The following is a 15241-nucleotide window of genomic DNA, read 5'->3' as shown; positions in this document are numbered from 1 at the left end:
CAAGCCAACACAAGCATTTTTAAAGACTCACAACTATGCCATTTTTAATTTCCTAAAATGCACACCATTGTCCACTAGTTACCCAAAGCCAATGCACATCATGTTACCACCAAGAAACCAATTAATATTCATATATATGGCCTCCACATACGTCCTAAGAACCACAACTTTGAAGCCGCAACTTAGGCAGACAAATTGCAAATACTAGGTGACTGGTCTGGTCTCCTACCACTCTATCCAGCTAATCCCATACATGTCTGTTCTGCAACTAAAAGTGTAGGCAAAGTTTGCCATTCTTTAGATTTGATTCTGGAGAATATTTAGCAATTAGAGAAGCCGTTGATTAAGATATCTATGTCTGGTCTAGCTGCTATTATTTCACTCTTCATATTTTGTCTCAACTCAACCACAAAAGATTTTTGCTCCTGAGTATAATAATTGTATAAGTACTTCTTTCATTAAAATCATTACATTTTCCATTGTTTGAACTAAAGTCTTAAAAGTTCCACATAGTTTGCCTCAATTACTGGGACGTGGTTTACATCTTGTAGAATAATTTTGTTTATTGCTAACTAGCTAGTTTGAAGATTGAATCTAACATGATAACAAAGTGTCTAGCCTGTTTGTGTTTGTGTAAAGGAAATATCAATCATTTTTAACTTGACTTAATGTTAATTGGTTTATGTATTTTTTCTGTCCCCATCCACAAAGTGATTGATCATTGATCAGAGATGAGATTAGATTACAGAGGGACATCTTTATCTTTGAAAGGAACTTGTGCATTTGGGTTTGTAGCTCTCGATTACATAACTTACATTTGCGTGCTAGTTGATTGGGCCCCCAAATAGGTTAATTAGGGGGGACGCATGAACTTGTGTTGGTGCCCGAAGCTGCTATAATACCATCATCATGATTTTACCAAAGTGCACAAGATATGTATGGATTCCATTGTCTCATCTTTTATTATGGGATGTGGAATAGGCCATAATAGGAAACAAAAGGCAAAAAGGATATTTTTTACCGTGTCTTATTTTCAAGTATATGATATGTGAAATGGGCCATTTTGGGAATGAAAAAGGTAAAAATAGGTATTTTTTACTGTGGCATGCAGTCGTGGCTAAGGCATTGAAACGAAGCCACCAAACTCTCTGGTGCTTGCCTTCAAACAGTTGTATGCACAAACCAACCCAACTATAGTACTATACTATTCCAATAAGTGCAGTGCAGATAATCTCCCATATGACTTTTACAACTTATGAAATGTTCTGAACTATTATTATTTGTATTTTTCAACGACAAAGTACTGATTATAATGATGGCAGACTTTCCCACTTTAATGATCAAACACTGTTAGGACTGTGTATGAGAGTGTCTCCATGAGTACTTTTGTAACATCACATGAGAGATTCCATTGGGTACTGGCTGTGGCTCATGAGTTAAATTGTTAAAGTCGAAGCAATGTGGATTTACATATACACGCCTAGGATTCTCCATCTTGATAAAATATGGTTTTGACAACTTGGTGTGCCAGTTTGAAACGCATATCTGATCCACGTGTAACTCTTGTATCATGTACTCCTTGACAAGTAACAAAATACAATTCTATTATTTTGATGAAGGGTATCTATTACGTACACAGTTTCTCTTCAATCTCGTATTTCACCTAATTTTCTTCTCTTTTTTTTCTTACTCATATAACTTCTTATCACATCTTTTTACTTACTGTTGCAATATCCTATCAACCATTGATGAATATATATATATATATATATATATATATATATATATATATATAAAATAATTTTTCTTATAAATTAATTTTATAAGATTAAATTAAATTCCTAATTAACATTTTATAAATTTTCGGTTACAATAACTAATTTTTAAGATGATATTCTCTTAAAAGTTCTTCTTAGAGGTCACAAAGTTTGGTCTTATAAGAACTTATTGAGCCAAAGTATAAAATTAAATTAAGTTGGGTGGATCCAAATTTCCTTGATATAGAGATTTTAATGATTTAGTTTAGTCTTATACTAAGTTGGTAGTTAACAAAAAAGTAATTAAATAATTTTTTATAATTACAATATTAGTATAAAATATGTTAATTAATTGACTATTCTCTATTGAAGATCAAATAAATATTTAATATAAAAATTTCTAATATTTTATTAATATATATAATTAAAATGGTGTAAAATTGATATTAATAGACATGATTAATTTAAAAACTCAAGCTAGCCTAATTAAATTTCAGGTGGCCTAAGTCAATCTATCAAGTTAGGTTTGGATTGACAAACTTTAATTCTTATTTTTAATTCTTATTGATTGATATCAAAAGTCTTTCATTAGATTTTAGTTGTAAATGTAAAGTATGATTTTTTTTTACTATAATATTGGTAGGAATATCGATTGACTTCGTCTAAAACTAGTCTCTCTCAAGATCCAGAATATATTAAAATTATCCTATTAATATCATTTTTTTTATTAAACTCAATATTTGAACTTGAGGCTTTGAGGTTTAAGCACCAACCGTAATACTAATCAAACCAATGAAGAAATGTGAAATATGAATATTAACATTGATATTGCAATATTCGTCTAGAACTAATCAAATGATAGGTGCACAATCAACCCAAACAGGTACAAAAGTTATAAAATGTGATAAGATGTTAAGATTCAATTTAAGACATCAAATTTGAATTTCACATTGACACTTCATATTATTTGTCATCTAAAAAGATAAGTGGATGTAGAATATGATATAATATAATGGTAAAAATAGAAAGAGATAAACTATGGGTTATTAAATAGGTATATGAAAAACGGTTGAAATTTAGATGTAACATATTTTTATTTATATATTGTCCTACACTATTATGATGAAGAAAATAGCTGGCTAAGAAAAAGTGTTAGGTCGTTATACCAATCTACTATATTGAGTTGAAAGGTTTTATACATGGTGGGGTGGAATCCAATGAAAGAAATGAGATGTGAAATTGAAATAAGTGAGAGTGTGCCTACACCTACACGACACGCGACGTTTGGTCGGTGAGCGGCGTGACCTATCGCAACTACCTTCTGCCGAAAGGACAGCCTAAATAGCTGCTCCAAAACTTTGTAGCATAGCAGTGGCAGTCACAGTAGCACCATCAATTTTCTAGTATGTCCTCTCACAACATGTTTCATATCACTTCACCCCATCTATATATGACTATAACATCCCAATTCCATTACTCTCTCTTTCCCTGCCACAAATAATCTTTCCTAGCTCTTTCAAATCATTATGTTTTGTGCTCACATTTCTTTAGAAATTCAAATTTTTCCTCATGCAACATCGTCCATGTCTTAAATAAAATAACACCTCATAATCAAATGACAAAAATGATTCAAATATGTTTAAGTGTTGGATTAGGATTTTAAAGGACTTTTTTAGTTAAAAAAAATCCTGCAAATTTTAAAAGACTTTGCAGGATTTTCATAACTTTTAAAATTTTGCAGGATTCTATAAGAATTAAAATAAGGATTTTAATAGATTCTGCAAGACTTTTAAATCAGGATTTTAATGGATTCTGTGAGATTTTGTGGAGTTTTGACATTTGATAAGATTTAAAAAAAAATTCACATTCAAATTTAAAAAGAGTCAAAGACAAAAATAATTAAAAAATAATAATAATGTCTAGATAAATAATAATAATAATTCTCCATAATATCCTATCATCTTTTTATAGCATCCACTATCAATTGTAACAATTCATCATAATCCTCCTTGGTCAAAACTTCATGGTTTTCTTTCTCTTTTCCTTTTTCTTTATTATTTCCTTGTGAATCTCCCATTTGAATTACTAAAACAATATATGTTAAAAACTAGTTATATAAATAATTATGGATAAGAGACAAAATCAATAAAATTATATTATTATTTTTAGAAGCACACCAATCATACAAGATCGAATATATCTTGGCTATCCAAATGGATCAAATACCTCAGTCATTATAAAAAAAATGTAAAAACGAAAATATAGAAACATAAGATAATTTTTTATATAAAAAAATAGTATATTCGAAAATTAGAAAATATTTAAATATATAATTTTTTATATACACGGAAGTATTTAGATATAGATAATATATATATATATATATATATATTATTTTAGTTATATATTATATGATAATTTTTAACGATATTTATAAATGTAAATTATTCTAACAAATATTTTAACAATATTTTCTTTTTAAAAAATAAGCTAATGAAGACATAAATCCTAAACCCTAAAAAATTAGATACTGCAATGTCTTATGTTAATTTTTTTTTAATATAAAAAAATCTTAATTTCACAATATAAAAAGAAAAAGAAAAATTCCTAGTAAATAAAATAAAATAATTGTTGAGTCATAAAAGGAGGAGGGATAAGAGTAACAAATCCAAGGGAATGAGAGAGTTCGCAGTTTTTATGCTGAGAGGGTTCTTCCCCCAACTAAGATCTATTTTCATCTCATTCTACTCACAGAAACCCTAACAAATCCATCTTTTATATATATATATATATATATATATATATATATATATATATATATATATATATATATATATATATATATATATTGTAGAGATTATGATATCAATTTCATCTTTCACCTTTTTCTTTTCTTGACGTGTGTTATAAAAAAAATTATCACTTAAAAGTTGAAATTTCAAGCATTTTTTTGTGTTATATAAAGGAACAAATTCAACTACATGGAATAAAATAAAACAAGTCAATTAAAAAGAACGAACAGAAAAATATAGCAAGTCAATGACACTATCATTTACATATCAGAGTTTCACAAAATAGGGGAATGGTATGAGAACAGTACTACAATATTATATATGAGCAATGAATAATAGTATAATATTATTGGTAGAGAAAAAATGGAGAAGACAGGAGCATAGAAAAAAAAGATGAAAAACTCATTTAAAAAATCTTGAAACACTTGAAAAATCACTTCAAACAATCCTTCAAAATCTGATGGGTTTGAATGAAATTGTTTTATGAATCTGGTATTTATAGATAACACTAGAAAGTCCTTCAAAATTCCTCTCACACAACAATCCTTTAAAATCCTTATATTTTTGAATACCAATGGATTATTTTTAAGTTATAAAAAATCTCAAATGAATACCAGTGAATTTTAATGGACTCTTTAAAAAATCTTGAAAATCCATATTGAATACCATTGGATTGTTTTTAAGTGACATAAAATCCTGATTGAATACCAATGAACTTTTTTACTCAAAAAAAGTTTTTTAAAATCCTACGAAATTCTAAACCAATACACCCCCTAAGATAATTTAGATTTTGAATATATAAATTTGGTCAATTCTATCAAATTTAAATTTAAATTTGACCTATTATCTATTATAAATATTTTTAGAGATTTGATTGACTTTTTTAAAGTTTGATTTAATTTATTAATTTATTTAAAAATCTATTTTATATTAATGATATTAATTAGGTTAATAAGCATAATTTTTTAAAATTAATAAATTTATTGTTAAATATGTTATTATAAGTTATTTTTAAATTTGCATAATAAAAAATATTTTTTTTTAATATTATTAAAATTTATTTTAAAAAAAATGTATACAATGTCATAAAAAGAGAAAAAGTGAAAAAAGGTAATCTTATTTTTATTCAAAATTTTAAAAATATTTTTTATATTTTATTTGGCATAAACTAAAATAGTTATGGTAACAAACTAAAAAAAATACCTATTGTACATGAAGTAATCTAAAAGCTACATATACAATGGTACAAAAAAGGAATCAATTTTTTTATTAAAGAGACACTCCATATACACTCATGTATAATGACATATATTCATATATAATGATATACATTAAATGCGGTTGCTAAGGTTTATATTTGTGATATTTTGACTTTGTATAAATAGAATCTGTAAAATATTTAAGTGGAGTAATAAAAAATATTGATAATCTTTTATAATTTTTTATATTATTAATAATATATGTATATTAATTTTTTGTTATATTATACATATAAAATGGGTAGCCTAATAAGTTTAACAAATATTTTTATAAGTCTAAGTCTATTTTTTTTTAAATAAATAGATTTTTTTTAAAATTTATACATGACCTTTCTATTAAATAGACTAAGTTTTAAAGAAGCTATAAGTTCTTGTTTAATATTTGACCTATTCTCATCCCTAACCATATATTATGTTGCATGTAAGTCTAAAAAAATTTATAAGCATGTTTTTTTTTTTTTTTTTTCAAACATTGTATTCCTTCTCTTGAATTTCTTAAATACCGAATTTCATTTTAATTATTATTGTTCAGGACATATAAAATCTTAATGTAATCAAATTTAGAAAAACAAAGTAAAATGCACAAAGATATAAATATTAATCTAAAATTTAATAATTATTAATGCAATATTATTCTAAATATATGAATAAATAAAATTTCTTAAATAATATTATTTATTGTATTTATTAAATATGAATTATTTATAAAAATAAAAGATAAAATCATTAATTAGTTTCTTATATAATATTGATTAATGTACTTATTAAATAATATAATTAGCTTTGGTAATATTAATATTATTAAATATTATATTAATAGAAATAATATATTTATTAAATTTAAAATAACATATAAAATGTATTCATTAATTATATTGTTTATGGAAAATAAAATAAATTCATTAATCACTTTCTTATATAATATTGATTAATGTATTTATTAAATAATAGATATTTTTTTCTAGTATAATATGAATATATATTGCATCTGAAAAATATAATATAGTATTTACAAAAATAAAAAATAAAATAACTTCTTCATTGTATAATATTAATTCTCCTAATTCATAGTGACTATAGTTTTAACATTTGAAAAAGATATATTGGTATTCTCAATTTTTTAATATGAACTATTTTTTTCTTAATTTGTCCTTTTAAAAAATCTCCAACTATCACAATTAGCAATGTATTTATTCAGAGAATATGACTTTTTTTTATAAATTATATAAAAAATGATATATTTATTATTGTTTTTTATCTATATGTAAAAAATTTAAACTATAACCATTTTAAGGAATAATTCTTATAAATTTTATTGCTTAAAAACAAACTACCACATATATGGATTATTAAGGTCAGCCAAATGATGAAAAGTTAGAATAGTATATACAAGGTTCTAAGTTCAAAAATTTACCAACAAACATTCACAAGGTCTTAAGGTATATAGATAGTATAATTTGGAAGTTTTAAGTGCCTCCTAAAGTGAAGATAATTATTTGGAAGGCTTGTAGAGATATTATACCAACATGTAATAAATTGTAAAGTGGAGATATACCTTGTCCCGCTTCTTACATATTTTGTTCTAATGAAGTCAAAAATTATTGACATAGTTTGATAGCATGTTTACAAAGTTTTGAAGTTCGATAGAGATGTGAATTGTGGTCACAAATTGATCACGTTTTATTGAACTGTGAATCATTTAAGGATTTGTTTTTTTTTTTAATTAAATGGACTGTTATTGAATGATTAATTTCAGCTTTTGGTTATAACTATGTGAAGTATTTGGAGGAGAAGAAATGAAGTAGTGATGAATAAAGCGAAATTTGCTCTCATAGACTGGTTAAAAAAATGTTGAATGTTGATGAACAACAAGCAGATCTTGTACAGGTTATCGAATCTCCATTAAATGCATGGATTCCTCTCCCATTAAATGTGTGAATTTTTTCCCCATTAAACAAATTAAAGTGTATTTGATTATCGAATCAGATTACAAATTGATAGTTGATTTGATTCATAGTAATGAACTTTTTTTTTTTAGTATGACATAATTCTTAATCAAATTAGATAGATTATGATATATTCTCCTTCTATTATTATTTAATATGAGAAAATAAAATAATTAAACAACTCATCTTTTAACTAGAATATAATTTATCATTATGATGAAATTTCTCATTATATTCTAAATATTATTTCAATTGAAAGAATATGATTTTGTTGGTATAAAAAAACAAACGCTTAACAACTCATTACTTATACTTTTTTATAATAACATGTGAATTACTCTTAAAAATATATATATAAAAACTAGTTCTTAAGTTCTATCTAAAAACATTTTTTTTTTATATTTATAAGATGTATAAAATTTAAAAAGTTTAAATGAGTTGCAATAACACTTTTTTTTTATACCAAGAATCCAAATGTAACGACCTGCCATGACCGTCACACTACGAACAACCTTACACTACTGAAATATATATATTAAAAGAGTATAATAAAATATTTTTACAACACAAGTTGTTAATCAAGCAACCAATAACAACCAATTATATACAACAAAATATGCTACCATAAAGTAGCCTACAAAAAAATCTATCTCCAGGCACCTCCTGTGGCCTCTAGCAGCTATCTCCAGTCTATCCCTGCCCTGCTCCCATACAACGTATGATCATTGCAGTCCAAACCACATGGAAACATGCAAGGGTAAGCTAGAGATAATAAACAACTCATAATAATTTAATATGCAACATAACAACTATAAAATCATCTTCGCATTCGACGCATGAGATAAGCAACATATATACTATATATCTTAACATCATTTCAACTTACAACACAATCACAACTTAACAACACAACAACGAATATACAACTCATATCAACAACAAATCAACTCATCAACAACTTATGCGTCATCACGCATTTTGACTCGGAAATCTCCTACAACATGATAAGTAGTCTAAGTGGCTAGGTCCTACCAAACCGACAACACAACAAATTTGGATATCAATCCACAACACAATAATGGTTTCTCAGACTTGGCCACTTAAACAAGGAAGTATAGTACTCGGTTAAGAACTAAGTTCTCGACTTTGTACTTTACTCAAATTGGTCACTTGTAATCGATATAGGTCGACCTGGCCCCTATACCGTGGTCGCTTTGTAATCGGTATACCTCGACCTTGCTCCTATACCGTGGTCGCTTTATAATCGGTATAGCTCGACCTTGCCCCTATACCGTGGTCGCTTTATAATCGGTATAGCTCGACCTTGCCCCTATATCGTGGTCACTTTATACATGTGTGCCTCGACCTTGCCCACACATGGGATCAACTAAGTCCTAGAGGAGAATAGCACAACGACCACTCCAAGGGACAACTTCCCAAGGAGGGTTTTATAATAAATTGGGCTCTCAGAGCACCACAACTATCTCAATCCACACAATGGGATGAGCAACTTTGAAAACATCTCCCCTAGTCCTAGTGATCAACAACTTATCATCACAGCTTAATCAGCTTACAACTCAACAACACAGCTTTACAGCAATAGGCATCACAACAACTTTACAACAATAGGCATCTTAACAACTTTACAGCAATAAGCAACTTAACAACTTTACAACAATAGACAACTTAACAACTTTACAACAATAGACAACTATAGTCATCAATCTCAACTTTTAACAACTTTAAACAACATAGCAACTTTCAACTCTATACTCAACATGCATCTCTATGTAATTATACAACTATACAACCTTAATAATTTTAACAACATGCAAACAACTTAATTAAACAACTATAGTCATTAAAATATCAAATTAATGCAATTTAACAACTTTAAACAACTTCAACAATATCATAAATCAACACAACTTGTAAACAACTTCACAACTTAACTACAACATGCATTTTGCAATAACATCATTAATAAATATTTAATCAAATATTAGCAACCAACAATATTTTCATCACATAACACAACTCATACTAATCAACCTAAGTACCCAAAAGAGTTCCCAACTCACATACAACCAACAACTTTACAATCTAGCTTCCCTTGCCTGAAGATTGACTCAGAATAGCTAAGAAGCGAAATTCCCTTTTCCGAAGCTCAACCCGGAACTTCAATCCACCCAAAGCAAGTTTCCTTGTCTAGAGTCCTTCTCTCTAAAACCTCTCTCTAAAAACCTTCATTCCTCTTCCACCCTCCAACTCTATTTATAGACATTCAGGAGTGGCCAGAATGGCCTGTACCGAAACGGAATGGCCCGTTCTGTACTCCCTCAACACGTACAAAAACCACATGCAGAACGGCCCGTTCTGAAATCAGAACGGCCCGTTCTCCATCCAGAATGGCCCGTACTCCCTCCGGAACGGCCCGTACTCCCTCCGGAACGGCCCGTTCTCCCTCCAGAACGGCCCGTCTCAACTACGATTTTCAGTTCAATTTAATAGCTTGGAACGGCTCGTTCCAGATTGGGAACGACTCGTTCTGGGTTACTAAATCAGTCACATTTTTTTTCTACGTTACTATACCTCCCAACAAATAGGAATTTTTATCCCCGAAAATAGGCTTACCTGAAAAGAGAAATGGATACTGTTTCTTGAACTGACTCTCCACCTCCTAGGTAGCCTCACCAGTAGTTGCATCCCAAAGAATCTTCACCAAGCTGATGGACTTGCCACGAAGCTTCTTCAACTTGTGATCAACCACAACTATCGGTCTCTTCTCATAGGTCAAGTTCTCTCTAACTTCCACCTCATCTATCTCTACCACTTGACTCGGGTCTTTGATGTAGTTCCTCAACTGTGAAACGTGACACACATGTTCCCCCTCAGCAAACTCCAAAGGCTTTCGCCTTTTATCAGCATATGACTTCTATCTACTCTAGGCAGTCTTCATACTCTCTTGAATCAACTTAACTTTCTCAGTAGTCTGTAGGACTAACTCCGGCACCACAATCACTGATTCACTATCTTGGTACCAACACAGAGGAGTCCTACACCTCCTACCATACAGGATTTCAAACGATGCAATCCCGATACTAGCATGAAAGTTATTGTTATACATGAACTCTACCAGTAGTAAGACTTCCTCCCAACTCTCCAAGTGGTCTAGTATACAAGCTCTCAGCAAAACCTCCAAGGACCGAATTGTCCTCTCTGACTAACCATCTGCCTGTAGATGATAAGCAGAACTCAACCTCAACCTCGTGCCTAAGGCTTGGTGTAGACTCCGCCAAAAGTCTAGAAGTGGAAATTGGATCCCTATCTAAAATAATACAAGGCACCTCGTACACTATTTCCTTCACATACACTATGTCAACTTATACAAGGACCACCTGATATTAACAAGCAAGAAAAGTGCACACTTGGCCAATCTGTCAATCACAACTCAAATAGCATCACTATTCCTAGTCGACTTAGGCAACCCATCAATGAAATTCATAGTGATACTATCCAACTTCCATTACCGGATCTCCATCATTAACAACAAACCACTAGACTTCTGGTGCTCATCTTTAGCCCTCTGACAGATCAGACAGGCCGCCATATATTCAATAATGTCTCTCTATACTTAGAATCTTGAGGTAGGCAAATTCTGCCCTTAAACCTCAAATCCCATCTTCACCCATCTCATAGCCAAATGCTTCCTCTGTATCCAACAAATTAAGAACCTTCACAACTTTCGAATCTTACAACTACTTCATACCAACTTGTTACAAGAACTCACTAGTAATGGTAATCATGCCACAACAAATGTGGTCTTGAGCCAACTCCACATACAGATTCAAATCTCTGAATTTCTCAACCAGTTCCAACTCCTTCACCACTAAACTAGACATGTGGATGGACTTCCTACTCAAAGCGTCTGCCACTACATTGGCCTTCATAGGGTGATACATCAACTGAAATTCATAATCTTATAAAATGTTTCATCCACTGTCTCTGTCTCATAAGTTCAACTCCTTCTGATCAAGCAAGTACTTCAACTCTTGTAATCACCAAAGATGTTAAATCCTGCACTATGAAAATAGTGCATCCATACCTTTAAGGCAAAACAACTGCTGCCAACTCTAAGTCATGAGTAGGGTAATTCCTCTCATGATTCTCCAATTGCCTTAAAGCATATGCAACTACTCTCCTATTCTACATCAACACACACCTCAACCCTAGGTGAGAAACATTACAACACACCTCAAATGACTCATTAGGATTAGGCAACACCAACATAGGAGAAGTAGTCAATCTTTCCCTTTAACTCTTCCACCTGACACTTCAATTCAACCAACTCTATCGGGGCCATCCTATAGGGAGCAACCAACACTGGTCCTACACCAGGGACCAGATCAATACTAATCTTAATCTCCCTAAAAGGAGGTAACCCAAACACCTCATCCAAAAACACCTTCAGAAATTCCCTCACAACTCCTACCTATTGATCACCTTCTCAGTTTCCACACTCACAACAACAAATAGAATACAACACTCTGCTCCATCTCTCAACATCACTTCAGCTTGGCTAGCTGAAATCGACAATTCATCCTCCCTCTAAGGGAAAAACCAACTCCATATTGGCATAGTCTATAAGAATGTGATTGGTAAATAACCAATCTATCCCTAAGATTATGTCAATATCCACTAAAGGCAAACAGATCAAGTTCACCTTATACTTCCTATCACACATCTCCAAGGGACAACCAACACACATCTTAGAGGCAACAATAGAAACAGAAGCATGCGCAGACACAAGCAATCTCAACTCCAAATTACGTACAAGCAAACCCAACTTTTCAACACATGTATATAAAATAAATGAATGGGAGACCCTGAGTTAAATAACATCATCACAACCTTACCAGTATCTTTACCCTTCCCCTTCACTAAATCAGATGAAGTGGAAGCTTCGACTTTAGTCAAGGCAAACACCCTTCCAACTATAGAAGATCTTTCACCTCTAGGGGGCACTCCTGGTCTGTCTGGCACCTACAGGACAACTAGTCGACATGTGACCCATCTGGCCACACCTAAAGCACTTGCTCTTGGTATGAAGCAATCACGAATGAAGTGAGGTCCACCACATCTGTAACATCTGAGAGTAGCAACTCCACTCTAATCCCCACTCCTAGCTGTGTCAATAGGTTTTCTTGTGACAGGACCCCCTTGTTGTGATTGGGGCCTATCATAAGGCTTCCTCTGAGAACCACCACCACTCTTGGACCCTTCTGGTCCACCAACAATCTTCGTCGACTTGCCGACGCTCTCTAGCCGCTCTATAACCTTCGTCTTCTCTACCAAGGCTGGAAACTTCGTGATGGTCATAGGCACCACCACTTTCCTCAAATCATACTTCAATCTTTCAACAAACTTCCTACACTTCCAAGCCTCAGAGGTGGTTTGGGTGTAGAAGTGTGCCAAGTGTTCGAATCTCACGCATACTCGGTCACCAACATTCTCCTTTGCTATAATCTCATAAACTCTGCCTCCCTTATCAACATATACACTGCATAGCTGAGCTTTTCGCTCCTCTGAACAACCTAAAACTGAAAATATCATCTCCAACTCGCAAAACCAGTGGTCAGCCACCTCCAGATCTGCATCACCTCTGAACTAAGGGGGGACTACACGTGTGTCTCGATCTTAACAACTTTATAACAATAAGCAACTTAACAACTTTACAACAATAAGCAACTTAACAACTTTACAACAATAGACAACTTAACAACTTTACAGTAATAGACAACTATAGTCATCAATCTCAACTTTTAACAACTTTAAACAACATAGCAACTTTCAACTCTATACTCAACATGCATCTCTATGTAATTATACAACTATACAACCTTAATAATTTTAACAACATGCAAACAACTTAATTAAACAACTATAGTCATTAAAATATCAAATTAATGCAATTTAACAACTTTAAACAACTTCAACAATATCATAAATCAACACAACTTGTAAACAACTTCACAACTTAACTACAACATACATTTTGCAACAACATCATTAATAAATATTTAATCAAATATTAGCAACCAACAATATTTTCATCACATAACACAACTCATACTAATTAACCTAAGTACCCAAAAGAGTTCCCAACTCACATACAACCAACAACTTTACAATCTAGCTTCCCTTACCTAAAGATTGACTCAGAATAGCCAAGAAGCGGAATTCCCTTTTCCGAAGCTCAACCCGGAACTTCAATCCACCCAAAGCAAGCTTCCTTGTCCAAAATCTTTCTCTCTAAAAACCTTCATTCCTCTTCCACCCTCCAACTCTATTTATAGACATTCAGAAGTGGCCAGAACGGCCTGTACCGAAACCGGAACGGCCCGTTCTGTACTCCCTCAACACGTACAAAAACCACATGCAGAACGGCCCGTTCTGGAACTCATCCAGAACGGCCCGTTCTCCATCCAGAATGGCCCTACTCCCTCCGAAACGACCCGTTCTCCATCCAGAACGGCCCGTACTCCCTCCGGAACGGTCCGTTCTCCCTCCAGAACGGCCCGTTCTCAACTACGATTTTCAGTTCAATTTAATAACTTGGAACAGCCCATTCCAGATTGGGAATGACCCGTTCTGGGCTACTAAATCAGCCACATTTTTTTCTTCTACGTCACACCAAAGTTAAGAACTTATTACTTTATATTTTTTATATAATAACACGTCAATTACTCTTAAAAAAATAATATAAAAACTAATTCTTAAGCTTGGAAACGTTAACCCTTTCCCTTACCGCCATTCGAACTTATATTTTAAAATTCAGATTAAACTAGTTTGTTGGACCGATGTAACTGAAAACTAATAACGTACTGATTCGCTTGGTCTAAAAAAACTGTTTTGCATTAAATCCATGGAAAATTAATTCAGATTCAATCAAAATCGGTAAAATTGGTATAAATAAATAAATAAATCGGTCTAGTTAATTTTTAAAAAATTAAAATTTTAATTAAAAATATTTTTAATAAAAAAAAAGTAATAACAAATTATAAATTAGAATAACTTATTTTTAATACTTTTTTCATAAATATAATTTAATTATTTATGTTAATTTATAATTTTTAATATCTTTATTTTTTTATAATTTATATTATATTAATTTGTTACATTTTATTCTCGATATAAACTTGTTATCACTAATAAAAATTGTTATTTCTATCAAAACTTAAACTTAAATATTATATTATATATAATTTATAATTTTATATATACATTAATTGTGAAGTCTATAAATAATTTTATTTTAAGTTTTAGTATTATAAAATATTAATATTATATTTTATTTTGTATTGATAATAATAATTATTATTATTTTATTAGTATCGATTTAATCACAGTTTAACAATTAAACCTTGAATTAATGTTTGGACTAGTTTAGTAATGTGACATATAAAGGTAAACTTAAAAATAAAACA

The sequence above is a fragment of the Cajanus cajan genome, chromosome 8, assembly GCF_000230855.2.
Source record: "Cajanus cajan strain Asha chromosome 8, NIPB_CcT2T_4, whole genome shotgun sequence".
Lineage (NCBI taxonomy): Eukaryota > Viridiplantae > Streptophyta > Magnoliopsida > Fabales > Fabaceae > Cajanus > Cajanus cajan.
This window is presented reverse-complemented; position numbering follows the sequence as displayed.